At 34.2% G+C, this 22,349-nt stretch overlaps 1 long non-coding RNA gene across 1 annotated transcript; it reads left to right on the top strand.

Moving 5' to 3' along the window:
* The first annotated feature begins 2,099 nt into the window (after nt 1-2,099).
* LOC123546385 (uncharacterized) lies at nt 2,100-17,738 on the top strand. The gene is made up of 11 exons (XR_008372285.1): nt 2,100-2,497; nt 4,959-4,986; nt 5,175-5,204; nt 5,720-5,769; nt 7,070-7,159; nt 7,541-7,609; nt 9,114-10,785; nt 11,805-11,894; nt 12,992-13,015; nt 16,324-16,356; nt 17,033-17,738. It is a non-coding gene; the product is annotated as an uncharacterized LOC123546385 (long non-coding RNA).
* Nucleotides 17,739-22,349: the final 4,611 nt, after the last annotated feature.

Here is a 22,349-nt window from a genome sequence, read left to right as displayed (position 1 = left end):
TTGAAAGACAAAATGGCCACAACAGGTATTTCTGTCACCTGAGGTCGATTCGAAATTTGTCAACTTATGCGCTATAACTTGCGTTGCTTTTTTCAAGTCAATAAAGCATAGATATTGTAATACACAGTATAGATATTGTAATACACTGAACCCTTAGCCGGCTGGCGGTGAATGATTCTGCCTTTGTGGCCAGGGCAGACCAAGATCAGCCTACATGCTATCACGGTCTACACTGTTCGCTATTCAATCAGTAAATTTTTAGTGAAAAACCCTTTGAATAATAAATGGTATTGCCCAAATTGAATGATGGACAAGTCCATTTTAGAAATATAGCAGGATAAAGGTTAACAATGCTTCTAACGCCTCATCAATATCCTTGACAGTGTCTTTTGTATCACTAATAGATCTAGATTATTTTTAAAATTGTTGTCACCTTTTTGTTTTGCGTTTTATAAGCTAGATACGTTGAACTCTCACCCTACCGGGTCGGGCACCTACAAATCCCTCAATGTTCCGCAGATTTAACCAAAACTAGAATGTGTCTGTAGGACACAGGGTGTGCCCCCACTCCCTCCCACTGGTACATTTGTCACAAATAAGGGGAAATAATTCAAATGTTTGTAGTCTTTATGGGGTATAGCCTAAACAAGCATTTTATGAAAAGGATTCATTATTCTATGCCATATACTTTTGAGCTATGAGCATCACAAACAAAATATCTACAATTTTGGCTATTTCAAGGGACATAACTCTGTAATAAGCGCTAAGATTCTCAAGAAGAATGCCAAGTGTGCAAGGTCACATTATGATGAAGACTCAAGCAAGGTTCCATGAATTTACATCAAATACTTTTTGAGCTAGGCACATAATTAAGTGAAAAATGTGCATTTTTTTTACTATTTTAGGGGCCATAACTTAAAAAATAGGGAAAAGAGCCAGCCAAAAAATTAAAATTGTGCAAATTTATATCATGATAATTCCGATTTGTAAAAGTATGGCAAGTTTTCATCCATTTATATCATATACTTTTTGAGCTAGGTGCATCACATGGTGAAAACGTGCATTTTTGACTATTTCAGAGGCCATAACCCTGGACTTAGGGGCTTACACAGATAAGAAATAGGAGGTGCGCAAGTTCATATCATGATAAAGACTCATGCAAGGTTTAATAAATCTATATGAAATATTTTTGAGCTAGGCGCGTTACAAGGTGAAAATGTGCATTTTGACTATTTCAGGGGCCATAACTCTGGAAAATAGGGGGGCAGACCTAGATGAAAAATAGTAGATGCGCAAGTTCATATCATGATTAAGACTCATGCAAGGTTTCATGAATCTATATCAAACACTTTTTGAGCTAGGCGTGTCACAAGGTGAAAATGTGCATTTTTGACTATTTCAGGGGCCATAACTCTGGAAATAGGGGGCGGAGCCAGACGAAAAATAGGAGGTGCGCAAGTTCATATCATGATAAAGACTCATGCAAGGTTTCATCAATTCATATCAAACACTTTTGGAGCTAGGCGCGTCACGAACTTCGGACGGACGCACGGACGGACGCACGGACAAAACCAAACTATATGCCCCCACCACTCATGTCAGGGGTGGGGGGGGGGGGGTGAGGAGGGCACAAAAAACATGCACTGTCCATACATTAGCCTCGATACGAGCGTTCCTCATTATTCCAAAATGGTTATTTATACAAAACTGCAAAATAATTGCGACGCAAAAACTTCTCAAACCTGACGTTTAAGCTTTCAAATTTTTAAAATAGTATGCATAAATTCTGTTTGTAGTGGGGGTGTATTTTGAACAGGTCTTTATTTTGAGACAGGTGTCTGTTTCTCATAATCAATATTGCTGGTCTGGCAATTTTGAATAAATACTTATCCACTTTCAGAAACCAATTATCATAAATTAAAAAATTCTCATTGTATATTCAAAAAAGTAAATTACACCATTTCAAAATAAGATAATTTTTCATTGTTAGACAAGTTGAGTTGTAAAGAAAAAGACTGGAAAGGCGTTGATATAAATAGTACAAATATTATACCCACATGGAGAGAAAATCAGTTATAATTAAGAAGAAATATGACAATTCGTTAGGCTTTCAAGTATTTTGAAATTTCAAATAACTGAAACTTGTTTTTTCCTACAAACTATGTCAAAAGCTGTGACAAAAATGAAACTTGTTTTTTTTTCTACAAACTATGTCAAAAGCTATGACAAGAAAGTATAAAGGATAATATCATGTCAGGTAATTTTATTTAGTTTGTGTATCACCCCATGGTAACAGGGATACATATTATATGAGGCACTGCGAGCCCGCAGTAAGCCAGATCGGTCACACACTGCACCAGTGTTGTCTCTTTGATTGTTGATTGTGGTTTGCAGGAAAAACAAAATGAGATATTTGGCAATTTGTTGTCTGCTTATGCTGGCAATAGCACTGGCGCACGCTATTCCGAGTCAACGGTTTCATGGACTGAGATCATTGGTAAGTCATTTTATTGTGTTTTATTTGAAGGAAAATAATAGACTTATGTAAATACATTTTAATACCTTTTGGATTCTTTTTAGGTTTGTTTTTAAAAACTTTCATTTTCGATATTAATATTATTCTTGGTTTTGATGACTGCATTTGTATATTTATTTATATTTATTTTAATGGATTTCGCATTTAAGGAACACTTTATATGGTTGTGCTCATAGATAAAAACTTTCTAATTGGTTGAATATATTTTATCAGGTGTTCCAATATCAAAGATATCATTGTTGTTTTTCGAACATACAGCTAGGGTGTAACAGCATCTCTGTAAACGTTCAATACATAATAGGTAATATTAATATAATTATACATATTCAAATGGGTCATCCTCAAAACGAATTAACGCAAAACGTACGCTAATGGTAAATCGTTTCTGGCCTTTGAATGCAGATGTAGACATTACAGTAGAACTTTACCAAATTACTGAGGTTAGTTATGCAAGTACAAATGTTTCATTTGCATTTATAAATCTCGTAGTAAATGAACAGCTCTAATGGCATTAAGATATTTGATCATAATTATCTTACAAAATAAAATCCTTTCAGCAAAGAAAGTCATCACACTCTTGACAGTAAATTTACATTCTGTTCTAATTTTAGAATTTAACATAGATAAATATGCTCATTTATTGAAACGCCCATTAGTTCTGTGTTCCTGTGTAGTCAATAGCTCTTTTACACATCTAAATTGCTCAAACAACTTTAAACATAAACATTAATGCGGAGTGCCCAAGTACCAAAGTTAAAGTCACAAAGGTCAAAGTAAAATCAGTCATTTTTAAACTAAATCAATATTTCTTCCGTGCAGCCATACAGGTCAAAGTCAATGTCACACCAACACCATTTAAGGGCCATTAAGGGTTCAAATTAATACATCGCGAATGCAACCCTTAGATAATGCATAGAAGGGTTTTAATCAAAATAAAGATTATATGTATGTATTGGATTATATTATATATTACATATAATCTACTTTACTTTAGAATTTTCTAAAACTAGCATCTCAGTTTTCGGGAGAAGTGTAGTTATGAATTCACGTATAGGTTTTTATACTTATCCTTATTGCTCGGCGCATAACGCGGATCAATATGAGGTAGAATGACCTAGTTGCTGCTACAAATTGGTTTGGTGATTTTTCCCATATACGTCAAGTTTAATGTATTAAGTACGCATATATTGCGTACTAATGTATTCTGACTGACCTTGTGCTTAAAGTGAACATGTTAAGAAAGATATACATGAAAAGAAAACAGTTTAGAAAAGAATAAAAATCCCAAAAACCTACAATCGTCTTGCATAAAAAAATAAATAGCAATGTTCAACACCACAAGAGCATTTTTTCTGGGTGGAGCGTCCATGCAAAAACAACTTTCTGCAAACTATCAGTATCAGATAAAGTTTTAAACGGCTGGCATGTTCATGTTCCTTTGGTGACCCTCCACCAAAATTGTTCAAATAATTCCGATTTGTAAAAGTATGGCTTCTAAAGCTGAAAAACGAAAAGCCTTCAAACGATGTCTCCTCCTAAACCATTGGTCAGCTTCTCGCAACCATCTTAAAGTCCTTTAATTTGTCAACACAATATGATGGCTGGTGTTGCATATAGTTATATGTAAACATAAAAAAAAATCTGCTATATATTCTTTCCAGTTTTTAAATTACTTTGGCAGAAATGTTTCTTTGATGAATTTTCTTGTTTTCGTTTTTTTCTTATTGGTGAAACTACGGTGAGAAAAATAGGGTTAACATTGGCTCTTCTGTTTTGCTTATGTATTTTGTCAAATGTTAAGTAGAGGGTTTGCCAAAACATACTTAGTTCTAACTCTTAATTTATATATGAACCCTGAAACGCATACCATAGATACGAATTATATTCATCTCTTATCGTATTCTTATTATTTCATACGAAAGAAAGGAATGTAGAGTATAACAGTAATTTTACTCTTTGTCAAAAAATGACATGGATAACTTTTATAAAGACATTATTGTATTTATTTGAATTGTAAGGAATCGTAGACATTAATCTCGATATTATTTTGGATAAAAAATCAAATATTTTGAACATTTGAATAATATAAGCTTTTATTTCTATTTGGATAATGTGCGGGTCTTTCATTAATTTGCTAATCTGACATAAGCTATTGCACAAGCATTAATACGTAGTAAATTTCATCACTTTTGATATCTACTAACCCAGAAACTATGTTTTCTTTCTCGTTTAGTTTAACAGCATGAAAGATTATGACAATTTTGGCCTAAGTGTGTCCATTTTTCCTTTATGCTAAACCTAATTTAAAGAGGTCAAGGACATGATATAACATATACTTTCTTCCTAAAAGGTCACGATTATCCAGGTGTTTTTATCATAGTAACGCATGTAGTCATTACAATATTCTTTTTTTATTCCACAGGCAAAGGCAAAATCAGAGAAAAGGTTTGGTGAGTAACGTTTTCACATTATCACATTAATTGTAAAGAAAAAAGTTACTAAAAGTAAATAAAACCGCTAAATTAAGAAAGTATGAAGAAGTTTAAAGAAAGTATTAAGAAGTTTAATAGACTTTTAAGTTTGAATTCATTTATTCCCTCCTTGTAGGAATATAATTTGTCTTTCTTTTGGCTTACAGGTGGACCGAGTGCTCCACTCAACAGACTTAGTAAGTTACACGTTTATATATTACAAATACGTTTAAGGTTTTTCTCGACTGTAGCGTGTAAATTAGTCTTCTGCGTGTCTGCAAATCACATGAGTATATGTAAATATATTCTTTATTCAAATATGACTAGACAACAACAATCACGTCGATGTGATATTTAGCACCGCATACGACCCAAAAAATAGTGCTTTCACTTTAAATTAATCAAATATTTTACTTAAGGCATGTTTAAAATAAAATGTCACATAACACAAAATAGCTTGATTAATTTAAACACACACTGAATTAGTAAGAACAGAACAGAGTAATTCGTCATCATTTGCGCTCTTACTGAACTATTCCGCAAGACGTATTACCATTTCCGATCAAGGCGTGTATAAACAAAGGAGCGTGACGACCAACCATTTGGTGACATACATCCGTAAAGAAACAGTTCTGTCACATTTGATTTAAATTGTACAGTAAAAGACATATTAAATCTAAAATAGCAGTATATTCCTTATTCATCATTACAGGGAGCTTACTGGCTAAGAGCGGCGGTCAACAGTTAAGCAAAATGAAGAAGGTATTTGTTTCTTTAATTTTCCATTGAGTGATTCAAATGAAAGACGTTTTCTCGTTTTGTTTCATTTACAGTGACTAATATTGTCAAATATACTACAAGGCAGGTAGACAATTATGCCCTCCCTGAATTAGTGTGTTTCCATCATCTATAAATACACCTCCGCACTTTAAAAACGCACCACTTAATAGATACACAAATTACACTTTCTGAGTGGACCAGTTTATTCATTCTTGTATTATATAGTAATCTCAATATCTCTTCCTTAAGATGTGCAAAAATGAAAAAGATCTATAAATAAAAACTACTTATTTAAGATGTTTATATCTGGTACCCCTCAGTTTCAAAATTCACAAAATAGAATTTTGAGATTTATCACTTGTCGCTTAATTAAAATTATATTTATTCAAAACCATTCATCCGTGACTTATTATGCACAGGTAAGACGTTTAGCACGTTTTGCATGTGCACTGTACATGTGAGTTGTCAAATAATATATTATTGATAATTTCGTGATCTCTAATAAAAACGTAACTATAAGATCAACAATTGTTTCATTTTGTATAAATAAAAAGTTCACAATATGCCCCGACTTCCGGATAATATTCGGGAACGCGCCATTGGAATGATGCAGGCTGGTATGAGTGCGCGAAGGATTGCTATTCTTTTACATTGTCATCATACAACCATTACAAGACTGCACGATCGATTTGTTGCTACTGACATACTGGTCGTCTGTGAATTTTGACTTGGAGGGTGGTGTTGTTTAATAGGACGAAATGAACAGTTTTTGTTAACCGATTTTTGTTAAATTTTCCTTGTTTGTGTACCAGATAATGAATTTATGTAATCACATAAAAATAATGGAATTGTCATATAAAATAAAATTTTATGACCCATTTTCTGAGTGGTGCGTTTTTAATGTGCGGAGTTGTATATTCAGTTCGCCTCTTTTTAGTTTTAAAAATATAGATAAAGAACTATCTAACCCTGTGGAAACAAAGACTGGTCTAAACTTTATACATGAAATTATGTGCATACTGTTACTTAATTTTAATTAATTACACTTTAAAAATAATATTTTATAAATTTTATTGTTTAAATATATTTTTTACAATTATAATATTTAGATGTATGTTTTATTTAACAACTTCAAGGAACTTGGTCGAATTGAGCGGACGAAGGGCGGGGGTGCAGGGTAGATTTTATTCAGAAGTGATTTTGTTTTATAAATGGCTGTCGTATAGCCGTATTAAGGCTTTGAAACGTTCACATCTATTAATCATAATATTTTCCATTTTAGAGACAGCTCCAGTTTGTGAAGATATCTGTAGGTTCGATTTGATTTGGGATTGGGCTTGGTATCCTCAAGTTTTTCAACTGCTGTTTGACAGTAATATTAACTTTTTTAATTATTTTGTGTATTGTTTGTCTACGTATAGTTTATAGTTTATAGTTTGTAAATATATTTTATATTAAATATTTGGTTCACCTGTCTATGAGATAAAATATTCCGAACAAAATATCCGTCTAAGATAACCTTCTCACATCGCTTCTTTCTCGCTTATCACAAACTTTTCATTTTTCTCATTCAGTTTAGTTTATCTACATCATTTAGACATATTTTTTTTTCATGCGCAGTAAATAAAAACAGTCAGCCGCTAAATCTTGACGGCTTCTTTCTATGATACAATTCCAATAGCATGAGCTCCTTAAAAATGATTCAATTTATTTTTCGTACTTCAGGAATATAAACACTATTATTCTATTTCAGGTTCCTTAAATTGTACAGAGGATAAAGTTAAGGAAATGGAATACCAGTTTGTATTTGAATATCATATAGGTAATTATGAGTGAACTATTTCAAACTTGTGTTATTTATTTTTTTATACTACAAAAAAGTTTTACTTGCTAGCGATGTTTGGAAGGTATTGTGTATTGCGATAATACGCAGTTTCTACGAATTTAATGCTGAATACAGTATGTACACAATGGTATATACTTGTATCCAATTAATAGCCGGGTTGTAGAGTTTTTGTCAGGTAAATTTAGGCAGTCACTGACCACTGATGAAGAAACGGTTTGATAACGAATAGCCAATACTGTAGAAAAAAAGTCTCGCACAATAGGATAGGTCAGAGTAAGCTTACTTGTTCTGTAAAAGAGAAAGACATTTTTGTCCAAATAACTTGTGTTTATAGTTCTGGTAGGTATTCGTAGATAGAAAAAAGAAATGTGAATATTGGGTAGTGTATGTTGAACATGTACTAAAATCAGGTCGGCTGAAGATAACAACGTATGACAAAAATGTATTGGAGATCACAGAAATCCTTCGTAATGATTCTAGATATACAGTGCGTGATATTGCACGCTTGTTGATATTATACTGTCGACATTTCATTTCATTTTAAAGAAAAATTAAAGAACTTATCTGCAAAGTTTTGACTTCGAAAAGGTATGTGTCGAAACTGCCAAAATGTTGCTTCATTATTATAAAAATGCAAGAAAGTTTTCTTTGTAGAAGTTCTCATATGAAATGCAGCTTTGGTACACTATTTTGTACTGTTAAGAAAGGCTGGGAACAAAATATGGGCCATCAAACTTTGCAAAAGGAGTTCAAACATATCACAGAAGTGTTGCAGCTCAAACTTTTAGTATAGTAATAATACATTAGAAGTCGGAGTGAAAATTAATCTGCTATCACATCCTCCTTATTTACCAGAAGTGACACAATTCGACTTTTATCTCTTTCCAAAACTGAAAAAAAAACTTACTTTTTGATCGTAGATGCCCAACGCGGCAATCTTTTCCATAAGTGTACCACAGTTAGTTGCGTTACGATTTTTGGAAATGATTCCCAGACTAGACTTATTTATTTTACCCATAGGGATTATTTTGACGGTACGAAATAAAAGACTGCACTTGTCGTTACAAAACAAAGTATATTTTGAACATTGTTGTATTCTTTCAAATATAATTTTACGTTTGAAAAGGATCACATCAATCCAATTCCATCACATTTTCGAGTGCTCTTTATGGTTTTTAAACCTGACTACAGATTGTCAAACGGTTCCATATGTGTAAAATTCCTGTCTTTAGAAAAGTTTTATTTGCATTCAATCTGATTAATAAGCATATTTTTACGTATTTGTAATGACTTTTTCTCCATTTACATAGAAGAATCCTTTGAAATAGTAGAACATGATTTATACTAAGAACCTAAGCTGATAATTCTTGAACGCAGACAGACGGATTCGTCCCATATTAAAGCGTTTGATATTATCTCTGTATTTACTATCATTTTCATATCTTTTTAAAATCTTATTTATTATTATTTTCTTTTTCAGCAACAGGTAAGACTCAATGTAAAGAAATGTCTGCAGTATGTAAGTAAGGGTTATATAGAATTGACAGGTAGATATCCTTAAGATTATTTTGTGTATTGTTAAAGCTGACCTTACACGTCCATGATATATACATATAACATGCCGGATGATTTGTTATACTACCGCACATAAAGGCTATCTACAAATGGACAAATCCAACAACTTTGTGAAACGGTACTGTGCAGTCTGACAGCCCAGTACTAATCAAGAATAAAGTGCTTTTTATCTACTAACCTCTGTACCAATACAACACTTTTAGAACATTTCCAGTGATTGCATATAAATTGCAGCTTTCTCACATTTACATCTATTGTTTTGACAATATCAGCTTTATTGTTGGGAGACAACGATTCCGTAACTGTGCAATTTAGAGGGAAAATTGAGAATTGCTTGACACAGTACATTATTTTTTAACGTAATGGTAATCTGGCGCTCATCAGTTTTATCTTTACTTATTTTATCGTACACGTTTACTTTTGAAGACTCAAATACTTGTTTACATACCGTCTCTATGTTAATACATGTTTGAAAATCCTATTTTATTTGCCTTCTGCCGAAATAAATTATTATTGTGCCGAAAAACAGTACACGAGTACCTTAATGTGTTGATTACTCGGTGATTTCTTTTCAAGAAAGGTGATACACATTTTATATAAATGCAGTTGAAATTTAAGTTGGTAACAAATTGGAAGGGGGTTTTATTTTGGCGCTTTTTTAAACCATTTCGTTTTATTCTTTTAGAGTCAACCATCTTTTTTCAACATTTTGTACCTAAACTGTTTGGTCGTTCATGCTGATTTATACGATCAAGTGTAGTTACACAACAACGCTTTTCCAATCATAACATTCGCTCGTATTTCCTACAAATTGTGTATACAGCTCTGAATGTTAGTGGATCCAAACAGATTTTAAAAATTTCGCATATTAAAAGTTAAAAAAAAACAGCGTAAAAACAAAACCATCTGCCTTTAATCTCCTTCAAGTTCGTTACCAAAACGAAAGAAAGTATTTTGGAAAGATATAGATTGCTTTAAAAATCCAACAGCAAGTAAATTTTAAGTAATGTGTAAAATACGAAGTTGGGTAATGGGTAGAGGGGAAACGCATAGAGGATATTTGTTTGTTTGTTTTGAGTAAATATGGCGTGTAAAATGTGATAGCGGTGAGTTGTATTGCATATTCAAGGAAAACAATATTTTTCATTTTATTTTCTGCTGATGTACTTCGTAATCCACATTTTGCAACAATTTTAATTATGTGGCGTTATTGTAAAGGAGAAGTAACCTATGAAGAGTAAAGCGCGACTTCTCTATGGCTGTGTTTTTGGGTGCTCTGTGCTTCCGGTAAATCTACCCTCATTTATTTTTTCAATTATCATCAATTACATGTTTTCATTACAATAAGATAAGCTTATGCCACAAGTCGGGTGTGCTAAAGGTTGTAAGACTTATTATGTTACCTGTGGATAGAAATGTATACCAGCGTGTCTTTAATAAAAAGGACAGTCTTAGTGATCAGCAGTCATTTGTCTTCACTGTCTAATTATGTGTTTTCACCAGTTTGGTATATGTATGTGTGTTCTTTGCAGGTGATGAATTGGTTAGTGACAAAGACTTAAAGGCAATGTGGGCAGGTAAGAAAATGATTCCATTTATGTTTTATTTACCTGTTCTGTGAAAATGTATATATAAACATTTCTTCCTTTTGTAGCAAGAATGAAATGATTTGTATTCACCCTTCTTCCTACAGGTTTTCAGTAGTAGATATTCCATAAAAATCAAGATACTAAAAAAAAATTGCATTTCAAGAGTAACAGAATATTCACAGAGTCTATTTGTGACCAGTTTTGAAAAGTGCTTGCAGTGATACTTTGATAAATTAACTGGACATCATTACTTATCAACATCTTTGTCCCTCCAGCGGACAAGCTATACATAATACTTAATTCTTAGTTTTCTTTTAATGTCATAAAACATGTGATAAATATGATAAATACTCACGTGAGTATTTATCATATTTATCACATGTTTTATGACATTAAAAGTAAACTAAGAATTAAGTATTATGTTTAGCTTGTCCGCTGGAGGGGCTTCTCTCCGATTTCTGTAAGTTAAATACTTATATGTCTTCTAATTGTATTTTAAGATATTCTATCAGTACATAAAACTTGCAATTGCAGCTATACTGGTCCTGTTTCTAAATTTTATTAATGTTGTTGCAAACCGCATGAAAATTGAAAGGAGTAAAAAGAAATTATTTAAAAGCAGAATATGCACAAATGTACTTTCTTGCGCATTGTTTGATTTTTGAGATCACTTGGGAGCAATAGATTTCTTTCCTTGTTAAAGGAAACTATCAGCTTTAAGAACTAGTATAAATGGTCACAAGTCTCCGTTTAACGAAAAAAGCATCTGTTTCAGAGCGTGAGTGTCATCACGTGAAATCTATGACTGCTCAGTGACAGCAGTGCTTTAGGGATTATGTAGGTTTAATTTTTGAGAGTTTCATAATGTAGAAAAAATAAACGTTACAAATAACGAGGTCTTCGGCAAGCCTTAAAACACCAGTTACAACAAAAGGGCATTATGTATGTAAACGATTTAAGACTTTTAACAACTTCAGCCTTTAAGATATACTTTGGTTATATTTCAGAACGAAAGTCTGATCTTAATTTGGAAAATTTCGAAGAAAGACTTGAACTAGAAGAACAATGGCAGAAGGATGCCATGGATAAGTTCGAAGGTATTTTTACAGACATGTATTCTTTGTAGATTAATGTCGAAAATGTTCCCCGAGATAAAAGGTTGATAAACAAGTTCCCTTCATATGGATTACAACAACTGAGATTAAAAGTACTCAGAATATTTCAGTCAAAATAAAGCGGAAACAGATTTCCCTTAACTAGTCTTTTTAATCCTCCGCCACAAGAGGTGGGGGTTATAGGAATGGTCTCCGTCCGTCCGTCCTTCCGTAAAAATTGTGTCCGCTCAATATAACTTAAACCCCCTTGAAGGACTTTCATGAAACTTTGGTCAAATGATCACCTCATCAAGGCAATGTGCAGAACTTATGAGTCAGCCATGTCAAGTTCAAGGTCACAACTCAATGTCAAAGGATTGAGCCTTCTATTTTTTTGTGTTCGCTATGTATCTTCTGAACCCTTTTGAAGGGTTTTCATGTAACTTGCGGTCAAATGATCACCTGAAGACGATGTGCAGAGCTTGTGAGTCAGTCATGTCGGCTTAAGGTCAAGGTCACAACTAAAGATCAAAGGTTTGAGCCTTCCATTCGTGTCTGCTTTGTTTGTCCTAAACCCCTTGAAAGATTTTCTTGGAACTTTGGTCTAATGATTACCTCATCAAGACGATGTGCAGAACTAATAAGTCAGCCATGTCAACTCAAGTTGAAGGTCACGTCTCAAGGTTAAAGGTTTGTGTCTTCCATTTTGAATCCACTCTGTATCTCCTAAACCCCTTAAGGATTTTAAAATACATTGATGTCGTCATACATGGACTATAAAATATACTTAATAATGTCAATGCTTCCACCCAGTACCATCAACCCTTTCACTATCCATAACAGTGGCGGGAATATAACTGTCTTTCAGACTGCCTTGTTAACTTTTATAGTCCTTGTTGTCATACAACATAGGCTAGGTCGCCCATTATGATTTGGGTCGCCTGGTCTGGGTTATTTCTTTGTTCGTGTTGTCATTGGAGTTGTTTTTCATATGCATACTCAGTACATATATTTATTTTCAATTAAACAAATTGAATGTTATATCTCAGTAATGAGCTTTAAAGTTGTTAATACACGTAATATTCCATTTCTTCTTTCAGCTAAGGGAGTCCAACCGACACCAGGTACGTTTGAAAAAAAGCTATCAATATATATGATAAAAAATTAGATTCTACTCGCGTATAAACGTTGAAACCTGTCGACACTAAGTCAATGTATGCATATAATGTGTTTTTGTAATATGGATATATTTCACGTTTACGTGAGAATGTTTCGATTTTTATGCGTGTTGCATGCACAAGTCAAATATTTCAAAAGTTCTATTTCTAGATTTAAGTTAGGCGTTTTTATATAATATATTGCATGTTCTTTTTCAACTGCAGATAAGCTAAGCGTGATATGTTTTTATCAAATAAAAATAATGAATATGAGAAGTTGATTTGTTAGATAATCAGTTACGATTTTACCATTAAACTGATTTTGCGTAGTTGTGAAATAGAGGGAACAAGAAACATTATCTACATCGGTTAGAAATGTCTGTGACTAATATGGCATGTGCGTGACTAATATGGCATGTGCTAAACTTCAGATTATTTTATGATTTCTTATCGGAATTGTATTTCATTTTGATTTTGAAAGATGGATCTATGCAAAAAAGAACAACATATTTTTCGTAAAACAATATTGTGTGTAAGGTTAAAAATAATATACTTAGTTGATGTCCAGCCAATCACATCGTGATTTCTTGTGTGTGTGTGTGTGGAATGTGTGTGTGTGTGGAACCACTACACGACAAGTTAGATTTATATGTAGCCAGGGTTGTACACATTTAATAATGGTTTTTATGTCAATCAGAATGAAGCCTATCTTAAGTCATGAATTTTTTATGTTGCATTTATTCGATTTATTTGATTCATATTTTTATGTTGGCCTATAGTTGTTAATGAAATGTTATGTTCGATACTATACTGTTTTGCCATGATGAAGTTCGCTAGTTCTGAAGACACACTGACGTAATCAGGTCATTTCTCAACTTCCCAGGTTTAATGCTAGATGAAAACAGTCTCAAGGTGCCCCTCCGGGTATCTAATCAGATACAGTCGGATGCCTGGGTAGAACTACCGACCACGCAAATTCGAACATGATGGCTTTACCACACGACCACCCGATCGAAACTCGAACCCACATAGGCGACAGGCAACTTATTTGAAGTCAGTGACCTTTTAACCACTCGGCATGGGCGTACCTGGGCATACGCCTATACGCCTGTGCGTACAATTCAAATTCGGCACCGCGAAAATGAAAACGCTTAAAATGCTAAAGACGCAATAAAATGTAATGCCTAAGGAGGTTAGGTCTTCATTTAAAAACAATATCATCTTAATGACTTAATGAGATTATCAAATTCGTTTTTTTTTTTAAATATTAGATTGATTAGTGTTTTTTTAATAATCGTGAATATAGAAAGAAACGTAAAATGTAAGTGTAAAATTTATGGAATCATATAGAGCACAGCAAACACAGCAAGAGGCACAGACCGCCGAATAGGCCTGCAACAAAAAGAAACACTCGCACACACGAATACACTAACTGACAGCGAGGACAAAATATGGAGCATCCCTTGGTTAAAGCTTTCGATCGAAGAAATTACGCATAAAAATATCTCACAAGAACCAAAATGCCCAGGTGGCAAACTTAAGTAGAAACATTCGGACACTGCAAGCGAAGCAACTGTATTAATGCTATGATAAATATGCAGGTCAACCCTGAAATGTTTAGAAAGTTTAATATAAGATGATCACTTAATGTAAACTTGCAATATTTTACAATAGAAAAAGTGGAAACTCCACAGGTCGCTCAACACGACAAAAACGAAAATGTTGCAGGCTCGGTTTGATTGAGCCTGTTCATCATGTTCATGGACGGTAGTGAAAATGCAAGCTACTTTCAACACCCTCTAGCCCCGGGTTGAGCAAAACTCAACATTTACACATGCCACAAGTACAATAATCAATTTAGAAACATCCGCAGATGTTTTCGTACTTGTAAGTTCGTGTTTGTGTCTGAAAAGAACTATACAGCTTCTAACAGTGATGCTGGGAGGAAGACCCCGGGTGCCTACTTTGAACATAACTTTAGCCATGAACTGGTACTTGGATAAAGCCATGAATTGTTCACAAATCTAGCTTGGCTTGATGGCTTACTCGTATAAAAAAACAACACCTCGTGCGGGGTTTCGAACATTATAACAAACGGATACGAGCGGATACAAGCTACAGACCATATCATCAAGGTGCACTATTGATCCATGCAAATTTCACATTTGAAAATATGAACAAGTCTAGTTTACGTAAACATTCAATTAACAGTAATATGCAACAGGTTTAAAAATAAGACAAATTGCACGTTAAGCTAAACAAAGTATAAATACTTATAGTACAAAAAGTCTAGCCAATGATTTATATTTGATATACATGTATAATTGGATGTTTTAGATTTAGAACATCATTTAAGGGGAATCATTGTGCGATACTCTGTCAAAAAAAAAATATATGGGTGCAGAAGTCATGCGTTAAATTAAACATTGACGAAGATCTCAAAAACGATAACAACAAAAAAGCTAGTATACATCCTTAATGTGTGCGTAAAAGTTCCATTCATTGCCTAATAAGTATGAAATCTTTACGTTTCAGTGACGAACATATTTTGAATCATAACTATATATCTACTGTTACTGTTGATTTAAAGTTGTTTTGTCCTGAAGTGTTTTGTATAGAGCAATTCACAGAAGTCTGAATTTTCAACATATTAAGTCTGGCGTAATTCATTTTGTTATTTATCTTTGTAACGAAGTAAAAAAAGGAAAAATCTGCGAAATAGATAATCAACATTTTAAAATCTTAGATAAGATTATTAATGAATACTAGTAGGAGCCAAGTATCGTGCCAAGCGATCGAGCTATTGAAGCACACAATTTGCATGGTAAATTACATAGAAGTCTATACGGAAAATGGTTATATTCCTAAAAGTATCCGAGGCTGTTCCAGTTACTATTTTAGACACTCACGATCCCTACTAGTAAGCGTGTGCGGTGTGATAAATTGTGAATTCAAATAATTATCGTTGTAATATGAAGTACAAATGTGACAAACAAAATATATTAACGCTGAAATATAGCAAGGGAACACATCCCTTGTCGAAAATATTTCAACTTTTTCAAGGGGAGGCCCCAAAAACCCAATACGCATGGAGATTCAGACCCCCTCCCTCACCTACCCCACATTCGCAGCACATCTGATTTGTTCGTAGCTATATATGCTGCTCATATTCGGCGTACATTTCAAAATCATCCAGGTACGCCCCTGCTCGGCGAAGGAAGGACGACTTATTAACAACATTGAATAATGCTATTAAAATTATGCTTGTTTTGCAGGTCTGCCTGAGAAATATGGCTGTCTTATAAACAGTAAGTACTATTTAACGGTTTTTGTTCTAGTTTACCAAAACAAAGTTTAGATTTTAACCATTTCAGAGCTGAAATTTAAGGCACAGTAAAACAGTTTAAGACGACGCGATTTGTTTCCGTATTCAACAAAGAAAATTAAACATAGACGTTTTTACAACAAAGTCACATTTTTACGTCACTGTTACCTTATAGCTTCAAAAGTCATAGCGGTGCGTTGACATCGAATCCGACACAAAACATGCAACTGTTTGGTGGATTTGTCAAGGAAATTGCTAGTTGCTTGATATCGTGTTAGAATTAAAATGATACATTTTAAACAGTGTTTTATTCAGTCATTGTTTGGCGTTCAGATGCATATTATTACTTTACTCAAGCTGCGTCTTCTTGTGTAGCTCCTTCGCATGACAGTGGCTTTATTCATCGACTAAATATCCTAGTAAGATATATCATTTACCCGTTAAAAGCAGTAATCTAAAATTATGTATATATGTGTTACGTAAGCTATAGACTAACAGTAATATATTCATGCCATTACAATAATTTAGAAAAACTTGTGTAGCGTACAGAGTAAATCAAGAGAAAAATTAAATACCTTGTGACTTTAATCAGTAGATCGAGCTTACTAGTTATCATATTGTAAATGTTTTTTAATTGTTGTTTGTTTTCCTGCTTGCAGAAGTTTACGGTACTCTCTGGTTTTTAAAGTGTCTCGAAGCAAATGAATATGATTATGGCTTTTGTCTTGAGCTTGTTTCGGAGAAAAAGTAACAGGAACGACTGTACAGCAAACCATCCCAAAATGTGACCTTTGCATACCCCGAACGGACAAGACAATAGAAATACAACTCTCTCTCTCTCTCTCTCTCTCTCTCTCTCTCTCTCTCAAGCATCATTCCAAAACATATGATCTTCTTCATCCTCAAGGTCAGGCAAAAAGAACAAACAAACAATAACAAAAAAAGTATTGTCTTCATTAAATATTTTATATACATTTCATGAAACAATATACCACATTCATAGATACAAACAAGGAAAAGCGTAAAGGTCATGTTCATTTCCTGCATGTGCTACATTTAGGACTGGTTGATATTTTAACTTTATTTTGTCTAAGCATTTAGTTTCTGAGTGTTAGAATACCAAGTTCAACACATTGATAACCAGTATTCAACAAGGGTACGGATGTTTTTCTCTGAATAGAATAAAAGATTGAGTTATAAAACAATGAAGGAAAACAAATTGACATTATTCCCATGTAGTCGTCGATACCAACGGAGACGCGTCAAAAAATCTTCTTTTTTCTGTTTCTACACCTTTGCCTATGAATCATCTCATCTAATGTATTGTTGCATATCTTTCCTTCAATAAAAATCTTGAAAAAATGGCTTTATTTTGACTTATTTTCTGCTATAAATATGTTTTACTATTTCCAATACCCAGGTGTTTGATTTACTGAAGTGGCCATTATCCACAGGGAAAATGTCCCCTATCCATAGGTATACTATGAGAAACGTTCATGAAGGGATGGTCAGTAGGGAAGTTCATCTAATTTTATCTGGAACGGTGACGAAACCATAAAAATAATCACGGAGTGTCTCCGCGATAAGAAGTTGATACAATTAGACTTGAGCACGATGGAAGATAAATTACCATTTTTTTCAATATGCATAGTACCCGTTTACAAGACTGTGTGTTTAATTGAGAAATGCACGATCTAAAAGGCTTAGTATATTTTCCCGTTTATGGTATAGTTCTCCTACTATACGTAGGGACAAGGTATGCATAACGTGTACAAAGGCATTTTCTTCCTGGTAATGCACGGAGAGACACCTGGGGTTTTCCTCCACCATCAAAGCTCGAAAGTCGCCATATGACCTATAATTGTGTCAGTGCGACGTTAAACCTAACAAAATTCTGGTCCTGTGCCACTGTCCTTAGTCTAAACGTAAAAAGATCTGTAAGAGAATGGTTCCGGCAAGGTTTGTGAACATCCATCAAACTTATTTAAATACTTTTCTATTTCTAGCTTCTGCCAATTAAAACAGTCTAGTGGCATCACTTGAAGAAATATAAAAAGGTCTACCCAAGGGGGTACAGACCAAGATTGGTGAAGATCCCACTAGTGCTTCATGTTGTTTAAATCTTCTTTATGCCCCTGAAGGGAGGCATATAGTTTTTGAACCGTCTGTCAGTCTGTCGGTCTATCCGCAATTTTCGTGTCCGGTCCATATCTTTGTCATCGATGGATGGATTTTCAAATAACTTGGCATGAATGTGTACCACAGTAAGACGACGTGTCGTGCGCAAGACCCAGGTCCGTAGCTTAAAGGTCAAGGTCACACTTAGACGTTAAAGGTCATTTTTCATGATAGTGCATTCATGCCCGGTCCATATCTTTGTCATCGATGGATGGATTTTCTAATTACTTGGCATGAATGTGTACCACAGTAAGACGACGTGTCGTGCGCAAGATGCAGGTCCGTAGCTCAAAGGTCAAGGTCACAGACGTTAAAGGTCATTTTTCATGATAGTGCATTCGTGTCCGGTCCATATCTTTGTCATCCATGGATGGATTTTCAAATAACTTGACATGAATGTGTACCACAGTAAGACGACGTGTCGCGCGCAAGACCCAGGTCCGTAGCTCAAAGGTCAAGGTCACACTTAGACGTTAAAGGTCATATTTCATGATAGTGCATTGATGAGCGTGTCCGGTCAATATCTTTGTCATTCATGCATGGATTTTAAAATTATTGGGCATGAATGTGTACCACAGTAAGACGACGTGTCGCGCGCAAGACCCAGGTCCGTAGGTCAAAGGTCCTAAACTCTAACATCGGCCATAACTATTCATTCAAAGTGCTATCGGGGGCATGTGTCATCCTATGGAGACAGCTCTTGTTTCTACATGTATTTTTAACACTGGCGGCCCCTAAATGCTGTCAAGTTCAGCTATTTGCACAGACTTGAGAGAAGTCTATGTCAGGATTCTACAAACAACAATCAGTGCAAGTATGACCAGTAGATCAGAGGAGAAGATGGTTAAAGTAAAATGTTGAAACAGACGGATGGACGGACGGACAGCAAACACAAGGCGATCACGAAAACTTCCTTATTGTTGAGCTAAAAACAAAAATACCATACATGATGTAAGCTGGACGAAAGAAAATTGCACATAAAATTCAGGAATCTTGGTGTCCACATACTCTCTAGTATGCTAAAATTGTACAAAGAAAGAAACTGATGTTCTGCTAAGGCTTTGGTATGAAGGATATTTCGTATTGCACTCCGAAAGAGCGTACTATTTTGCCATGTAAAAAGAAGCACTGTTGGACTGTTTGCAAGAAACAGGCGGTGGAATTCCTATAAACCAACTTATTATCTCTAGCCAGTGATTTTTAATGATGTGTAGCACATATAGATATAACGGCTGACCTAAGTCCTAACACTTTGGAAGTACTATTAGACATCATTACTCAAGTAAAGGTATAGGTATGCATTTGTATGCATGTGTGTCAGAAATCCGAGCCTGTGTCTGTATCAAAATTAGATAAAGCTATACTTCAAATTTTAACTTAAAACAAGATATTTAGAAGTCCTAATGAATAGCCAATGCCTTTGTTGGAGATAAACACCAGTCAACAGTATTTCAGTTATTTGCAGAAGGAAAGGTTAACTTATCATGATTCCAGGAAAGGGCCAGAACTAAATCCAAATCCTCTACTCACTTTGAAGCTTGATGGTTGATATAAAAACTTCACCCATGACTCTCAGTTTTTAGAATTTTTGTTGTAGGTTGCAGTAAATTCAAAGTAGCAACTCCAATTACACAATTACAGCAGCAAGTTATGTAAAGAAAGTAGACTACCTTTGAAAAAAGGTAGCCCTGTGGTAACACGCTTGATTTTCAATCCAGAGGTCTTGGATTCGAATCACGACATGCTAATATCTAAAAAGGAATTCTCTCTGTGTAATTCTGGTGGCGTTATATCACTCTGACCTTCTGGTCAGATCGCTCTGTGTCTTTAAGGGATGAAATGAAACATTTTGTCTCATAGCCAGACTGAAGACGGAGTTTTAAAGCGAATGTATTTGGCGCCCACAGTGGCTGCTATGTAAAGCACCTTTGAACGTGTTTGTTTATCATGAAATGGGCGCTATATAAATCTGGTATAATAAAAATATAAATTTAAACTTTGTGTATGGCATGTATGTGGCATGACTAGCATGAAGTAATATCTATCTATATGTAAACAGTGAAACATTAATAAACTAATTCCACAGACTAAAACATTCGTGTTATAAAGTTTATCAATGTAGCAATCCAAATACATCTATAAGTAAGAGGAAAAATGAAGGATCAATTCAGGCGTGTTAAAATATGAATATAATATGCATGTCCCGAGTATTAGGGTTATACATGTATGTTTTTCACGTACCTTAATGGTCAGACACTGCTATTGTTTTCCCATAGGCTTACATTATACAGAATGACCCTATAATTTACCTTAAAATTGCAAAATTACGCCCAAACCGGAATAGTTTGAATAGAATAATATGCCATTCACCATAAAATCTCCTAATCACAAAAGTGCGTCCAATCTATTTTTTGTTTTAGTGTTGAAATACTGTCTAGCGTAAACCTTTCAAATGGCAATTACAAAGTAAAGCATACAGCTAGACACTTGTAAAGTATTCCAAATTTCACAGAAAACATTGTATTGATTAAAATTGACAAATTTTTATGATTGTAAACAATACCTTTTTTATCAAATCAGCTAATGTCTTATTGAATCTTATTTCCCTACATTTTTGTCAACCAGTCCGAAGCCGCCCTTCGTAAATATAAACAATACACAATGGCTTCTCGAAGTTACGGAGGCATGATGACATGGTATATCATCATTGTGAAATGCAGTGTACAGGTTTATGATGAAAACTGAGTCTATAATATAATCAAGAAGCAGTTTTTTTTATGAAATCTTACCAATAGACAGGCAGCTACATGTAGTTGTTCTTTACCAGTCTTCTCTATATACTCTACTTTAAAACAGCTCAATTTAGAACACATACGAAGGCACTGTTTGGATAAAAAAAGAACGGAAAATCAGGAGTTAGGGACTATAAAGTGGGGGAAAAGTAGGCACAGATCAAAATAAGACAGAGCAGGAAAAACAAGTGACAGAGTACTGCAGTGGCAATAAAGAAGTCCCCTACCGGTATAAGACTTTGTTAGTGTTCGTCCCATGTGGTTGCTGGCAACAGTGTTAAGGGCTTAAAATTTCGATCATGCTTTTTGATTGCGAAATGATAAATCTTACACTGTCATGAATTTCAGTAGATAATACACTTTCAAATGATACTAAAATTATATGAGCTTACCAGGCATCAAAATTTTATATATTTTAATAGCACTGTTATATCGAACTTGCTTTTTTTGTGTATCGGATACCTTAAACAAAAAAAAAATACTTAAATTTCAAAAGTGACATTGACCTACAAGCTTAGATCATGTACATGACAAATTGTCTCTTCATGGGGAATATATGTATGCAGTATTAAGATAATAAGATAATCTATCAATGCACATAAAAGTTGTGGAATGGAAACAAATTTTTACTTTACCGTCAATAGTGACCTTGACCTTTGACCGACAACCATGGGTCATGGACAAAAATCTAATCATGGGAAACATTTCTGTGTTAAATAAAAAAAACTCCTTCAATGCATTTAAAAGTTATGGTTCAGAAAGAAATTTTACTTGAATTTAAACAGTGACCTTTAACCGACAAGCATAGATCATGGGTTGGCACATTGTCTCATCATAGAGAACGTTTGTATGTACAATTTAGGCAGAGCGGATTTTTTTACTTGACCTTCAATAGTGACCTTGACCTTTGACCTACAAGCATAAGTCATGTACGTACATTATCTACATATTGCTCTCTATACACATTATCAAGATTTATGAACCAGGCTTGAATATTTCACGGGTA

The sequence above is a fragment of the Mercenaria mercenaria genome, chromosome 9 (genome assembly GCF_021730395.1).
Source record: "Mercenaria mercenaria strain notata chromosome 9, MADL_Memer_1, whole genome shotgun sequence".
Lineage (NCBI taxonomy): Eukaryota > Metazoa > Mollusca > Bivalvia > Venerida > Veneridae > Mercenaria > Mercenaria mercenaria.
The sequence above is the reverse complement of the archived record's forward strand: the minus strand, read 5'-3'. Positions and strand labels throughout refer to the sequence as shown.